This window comes from Montipora capricornis, chromosome 10 (assembly GCF_036669925.1).
Source record: "Montipora capricornis isolate CH-2021 chromosome 10, ASM3666992v2, whole genome shotgun sequence".
Classification (NCBI taxonomy): domain Eukaryota; kingdom Metazoa; phylum Cnidaria; class Anthozoa; order Scleractinia; family Acroporidae; genus Montipora; species Montipora capricornis.
Window position 1 is genome coordinate 57,686,637 of NC_090892.1, and position 6,184 is coordinate 57,692,820.

At 38.8% G+C, this 6,184-nt stretch overlaps 1 long non-coding RNA gene across 1 annotated transcript; it reads left to right on the forward strand.

The window, feature by feature from the left end:
* Positions 1–753: 753 nt before the first annotated feature.
* On the forward strand, positions 754–4,116 carry LOC138019463 (uncharacterized). The gene is made up of 4 exons (XR_011126166.1): positions 754–909; positions 2,057–2,092; positions 2,591–2,706; positions 4,022–4,116. It is a non-coding gene; the product is annotated as an uncharacterized lncRNA (long non-coding RNA).
* The last annotated feature ends 2,068 nt before the right edge of the window (positions 4,117–6,184 follow it).

Here is a 6,184-nt window from a genome sequence, read left to right on the forward strand (position 1 = left end):
GTTATTAGCCAAAAAAAATGCTGGAAACGCAGTATCCTTATACAATATTTTCACAAGTTAATACGGGTAATTAGAACATTTCGACCACGAGATAGCAGCTTTCAGTTCTTGTTGTTTCTACTTTGAAAAGTTGTTGACTTGAGGGAAGTCAGAAAATGCCTTGAATATTAATTTTTGCACAACTGAGAACATCCACGAAGTGTTTCATGTAATACCGCAGCTCATGCAATATTTTGAGCAATCTCTTGATGTTTGCACCACGCAGTGAAGAAATAGCTGAACTCGCAGTTAGAAATCAAGTTATGCCGGGAATATAAGCAGAACAATCCCTTGGATGCCGTTTTGGTTATTCTCTGAGGCGCGAGTTGATTTACAGTATATTTCCTTGAGACATTACAGGGGAAAGTGAGTGCCGACGTCTCATGAGCAAAGGTGATAATCTTGAAGCTAATAATCACCGCCTAAGAATTTAACCAGACAATTAATATGACAATACCGTGAATTATTGTCATTACACCGTTTACTTTTCTAGACAAAATAATCCGTGATCTCTGGATGCCTTTCTATTATTTTTGCACAATTTTGATGACCGCACTTGACAAGTGGAGTCATCGGGCTTCTTTCGCTGATTATAAAGCAATTATTTCACTAGATAAATAATTTTTTTTGCTCGTACAGGCGAAAACAAACCAATCATAGACACACACCTGGTCAACTGGAAGTTGTATGTATATTATAAATTTGGGAAACACTAAAAATTTAAGTAGTCAAGAATTTTGCAGCAGTCAGAGAGGTTTGCAATGGAGTCCACAAATACATTTCTTTTTCTGGTGTTTGCTGCCTTCTTGTTAGTGCAAACTCATGAATCCTCAGCAAAACTGGAATCCACTTCCTTCTTGGATATCGTAGGTAAGCAAAAAACTTGAAAATGAAGATTTTCTTTCTTTGATAGCATGGGAAATTCCACATAGCAGGCTTTGGCACTCCGCTTTGATTCCACTTGAATAACCTAAAATGTGACATTACTGCAAAAAGATCAGTTGGAACACTGTTTATCAACGACATGAGAGACTTCGTATAAAAGTGTATCCACTTAAAAACTATGCGTAAAAAATCTTTAATGCGATGCTGTTTAATGCTGCTGTTTTTTTTTCTCAGTGCTATTATATTTAACCCATGTTTTAAGGCACAGGTGTATAAAAGTCATAAATATGTAATAAACGATACTGTTTTTTCCTTTAAGATTAAATATGTTTACCATCTTAGGCATAGCCTATATTGACGAGAATGAAAAGGCCAAAAGACGATATGCTTGATGAACAAAAAAACATAAGATATTTCGCACTGCGTTTAATATTTGAGATAACCAATGAAACCAATTTGATATTAATTTATTTCCCTTCTGTTAGTTCGATATATCGAGCAACTTTCTCCAAGAAAGAGACAATTTAGAATATTAAGAAACTGTTCGTTCTTTTATAAGTACAGTATGGAGATCATTATGAAATGCGACAAGTTTTTTTGTTCGCTGTTTCGGCTCTGACAATGCACAAACCACACCCTTTTTCTAAAAGACAGCCAATCAAAAGTTTCGGTTAATTTATTCAAAACTCAGTAGTGAACTGAGGAGAACATGTTCACGGTCATGTTAATATGAAGCGCGATGTCAATTTTCTCTCCTTCGTAATCTCCAGAGTTTGATTTGTAACCATTCGATCGATATGCACTATGTTTTATGACAATCATCACTAAGAGTTGCCGTTTCCCTTTTGCCGTTTCTTAAGGCGATGCTACATCTTCCTGATGGCTCGTCACGCCCCGCAAGTGCGATTTAAATTTTTGTACACTCTTTGCCGCTCTTCATCTTGAATTGTTCATCTTCGAGCCTCATTGGCTGTCAAAACAAAGGGTCTTTTGTTCCTGTGGTTGGCACATTTGAATAACAAAAGCAATGTAAACAGATATCTTCCCTTTAAGAGTACTCTCTCAGTATTTACATCAAGAACAGACCTTTTGCCAGTTGTAAAGTTGAGTGTTGTTGTCTCGTTTTTTGCAGCAGCGGATGTCAATGACCAATATAAAGGAGTAGTAGGTAAAATTATGTATTATAACAGCAATTATATCCTCCATTACCTGAAAACATTACTACTCACTTTTTTGCAAGGCATTACATCATTCCTGTTTTTGCTTTTTCGCCAATAAAACTCACTAACCACATTGTTGTGACATTGTTTAGCAAAATATTTGTTTTTTTGGATCGTACATCCCAAAAGTACGGGAAAATATATATATAAGTAATTCCAAGTATATGTTTAATTCCGGTTACATATACAATACACAAATTACAGCATAGAAAATGCTTTGTACGGATTTTAATTCACTCGTTGCAAATTTTAGAACAAAAATCCGTACGACCTACTTTCTATGAAGTAATCCCTTTTTCTGTATTTTCTTCTGCTAGTCATTTTCGAACAAGGGCCCCTGTCCGAAAATGAAAATGAAAGATGCGCGAAGTCACTTTTGGCGAACGAAATACAAATATATGTAATTTGAGGCATTGTAAGTATGATCGGCCTTTTTGTATTCGTAGGGTGCAGGGATAACTTGAGTTCGGAATTCTGTGAAGGCTTCAGGTTGGGATGTGTGGGTCGTCTTAACAAGGTCTTTATGAGGAAATGGTGCAAATTTACATGTGGATGTGTTTAGGTAAGAAAAACGTTTTTTCCTTCTTTTTTTGCTGTGATCAACACCCCAATATTCAGCTCAAAAGTGTAATGTCGAGGGATTGTTGGGACAGAGACAAGTGACAATTTCCCAATTCTTTCCGCCTGATGATAGAGAGAGAGAGAGAGACCTGGTTATGGTCTAGCCATGTGTGTCCTGAAAATTTATGGGAGGGGCTGCAAAATTAACACGACTTTAGACTCTTTAGAACCCCTCCCCGACGTCTTTAATCGTCAAGGGCACAAGTGACCTCACCAGACTGGGGTCCCTTACTAGGATGCAGAGAGACCTTGGGAATGAGATTTGATTGTTTGCATTCATCTCAGGGAGAGGATAAATGCAAATCGAGAGGTCAGTTAGAGTGCTCCTGGTAGACTGATGCGGAACTATGAAAGGAAATCGTGATTTTCAAAGCAATAAAATGCTAGACTGATTAACAATTATTCGCCGAAGGCGAAGTGATTATCGGTGAATATTCACCGAGACGAAGTCGAGGTGAATATTCACCAATAATCACTGAGCCTGAGGCGAATAATTGTTTTAGTATAAATACACAGGTGATTATTTCAAAAAAGAGAAAAAAAAAACATTTCAACGCAAAATCATCTTCACTTACAGTGGCAAAACGACTACTGCGGCCATTTTGTCCGTCGAGGTGATTATCGGTTGATAATCCGAGATAGCGAGCCAATGAGAGCGCGCGATTTTTTATAATCACCTGTGTATTTATACTAAAAGTGATTGTTCAATAAAATGGTTTGTGTTTCGGAGAGATTTATAACTTGGGTTTCAAAGCCAAACAACCACAGCCTCCAAGGGCCCGGAACCGTCTCAAGATTCTCAGTGGGGATTAATTCTCATATTAACGTAACAGCTGTCGGTGGTTCTTGTATCACGTCAGGACAGCCATTCAAAGAAAGAGAAATGGGGACGTTGTTGGTGTACCTATGAATTTATCTTTAAAGAACCGAATTCTGTTTTTAGGGACGATTTTCAGGGAGTTTTGGCATCGCAGACGGCTACGCTAAAGATGCAAAAAAAAAATGATTGTTTTAGATAAAAGCACGGTATTTACTATCGTTTTGTCGAAACACGTTTTCCCGTGGCAAGGGAAGGTAGTGCTTAGAAATCCGCTTTGTCTTGACTCTAAGCGCTTTATTCGTTATCGATCCAAGTAACCTACTTTGTATGTCATATTGTCAAAATACAGCTAGTCTCGACACATAAATGATTTAAATTTGCTTCAGTTTAATAATGCTACATTTTAAAGTAAATGTAACATTTTTTTCTATTCCAGGGACAAAATAATTCCTCAGCATTCGGAGGCCACCTAATATGGGAGAAATGAAACGCAGTCAATTGAGACTATAATAAATATGATTCTGACAATAAGTTTATGCATGAGACTTTGTTTCACCGGCCCAACTCACCCTATCTTTGGTAACGCTGGAGAATGGACGCAAGGTCTCCCGCCTAGTCTGTGGCGGCTAACAAGGCTAGGCGGCTCCTGGAAGCCCGTTTCTCGAACGTCCCAAAAACGTTTCAGGCCTTAAACTGCCATTCGATCATTCGCTAGTTTTGACAAGCTGTTCTTTTGACGTGTTTTCAAAATCACAAAAAGCAAAATGATTGTGAAGTTTAATGACTGAAAATGTTCACAAGATACAGACGACACCCGGAAAAGGACCCCAAAAGTCTCGGGACTTTCAAGAAACGGGCCCCTGGAGCGAGATTTCTTGAATTCGTGATTTGAAATAGGTGAAAGGGTGATTCCCCGCCTTTAGTCGCAGATAATGACGTACTAACCAAACTAGTTCAAGGCAGACAAGATAAATAACGGATGTTTGCTACGCTCGCTTTAAGGTCCGCTTTTCTTCGAAAATCGCTTGATAGGGGGGTTTGACCAAAGGTGGAGTATAGTAGTCCGAGTTGGATCAACTCGGAGTTTTTGCTTCAGCTTTAATTCAACGAGCGAATCTCAAAAGACTGAGATCAATATTCACAAATGGCCTGGACACGGCACCATCTCAACTAGGCTAATAGACCTTAGTATCACCCAACTAGTGGACTAATGCAAATCCTGCATTTTGATTGGCTAAGGAAGCAGCTTATGTAGGCCTTGTACGACCCATCCTGGAGTATGCCAGCGCCATCTGGGACCCTCCAACTCAAAACCTAATCCAGGAGCTCGAGAAAGTCCAGCGTCGGGCTGTGCGGTTTGTTACATCAGATTATTTTAATTATGAAGAGGGAACAATTACACGTCACCTATTGAAACTGGGCTGGAAACCCCTAAGAGACCGTAGAGATGCAGCCACCTTATGTCTTTTCAACCAAGGACTTAACCAAGTGGCGAACATTCCAACAAACAATCTATCCCAACCCTTAAGACATTCCCGCCATATGCATAATAAACACTTTAATGTTCCTTTTGCTAGAATCAATATTTTCAAATTTAGTTTTTTGCCTAGAGCAATTAGGCTGTGGAATAGATTACCTTCTTTTGCAGTAAATTCTAATTTAGACATCGCGGCTTTCGAGGTCCTAGTCTAGGAAATGTAATTCTCATGCGCTGTGCATATATATACAAGCTTGTACGGGTTGCACTTATCATTAAAGTGAAGTGAAGTGAAGTGAAGTGAAGTTAGGTTGGGGACATCTGCTCCAGCTGGGCCCCGTCAGGCGCAGTGACTGGTGTTCCGCACGGAGTGTCTCAGGACCAATGCTATTTAACATTTTTATCAACGATCTTTTCTTCCACCTTGAGAGGACCAAGCTTGATGCTTATGCTGACAACCATCAGCTTTATTACCCACATCAAGTTCAAGTTCAACTTCAATTTAATATTTCACACTATTTACATTGTAAGTTCACCGATTTAAATTAAAGCAGTAATAGATTCTCTTGATTAGTTAATCAAATAACCTAAAAACAGAGCTAATAATGTTTCGCCTAGTTGTTATATAGTCCTAACGGTTTTTCAAATATTCTGTAACTGACGATGATGTTCGTAACATTGAACTGATGTCTTGGAAATTAAAAAATGTCGTAATCTTCTTAAAGATAACGATTAGAGCTAATACTATATTGAATGTGTGTGGTGACCAAAGTAGCAACTGTTTTCGAAATGGCCAGCCAATAGTTTCCAATAGTTTTAGACACATGTTAATCTCATGATGGCAGGGTAGCCAATAAGTGGTACTTAGCGAGTGGAATTTCCCAGTTCCCTCAGTAAGTGACTTTTAGTAAGAGTCAAGTACAGTTAGCCTGAGTATCAGGTCAACGGGACTCAAATCAATGCTTTCAAGGCAAATGCATCTATTTTTATTCTGGCGTGGGTTTTGCAGAGTTGGTGGATGCTCACTTTCTTTTTGTAGTCACGCAACGCCCTGTTTATGGTGTGGAGCGTTGCGTGACGACTTAAAGTTTCTGCGTGGGAGACAGCAAAATAAGTGACCCT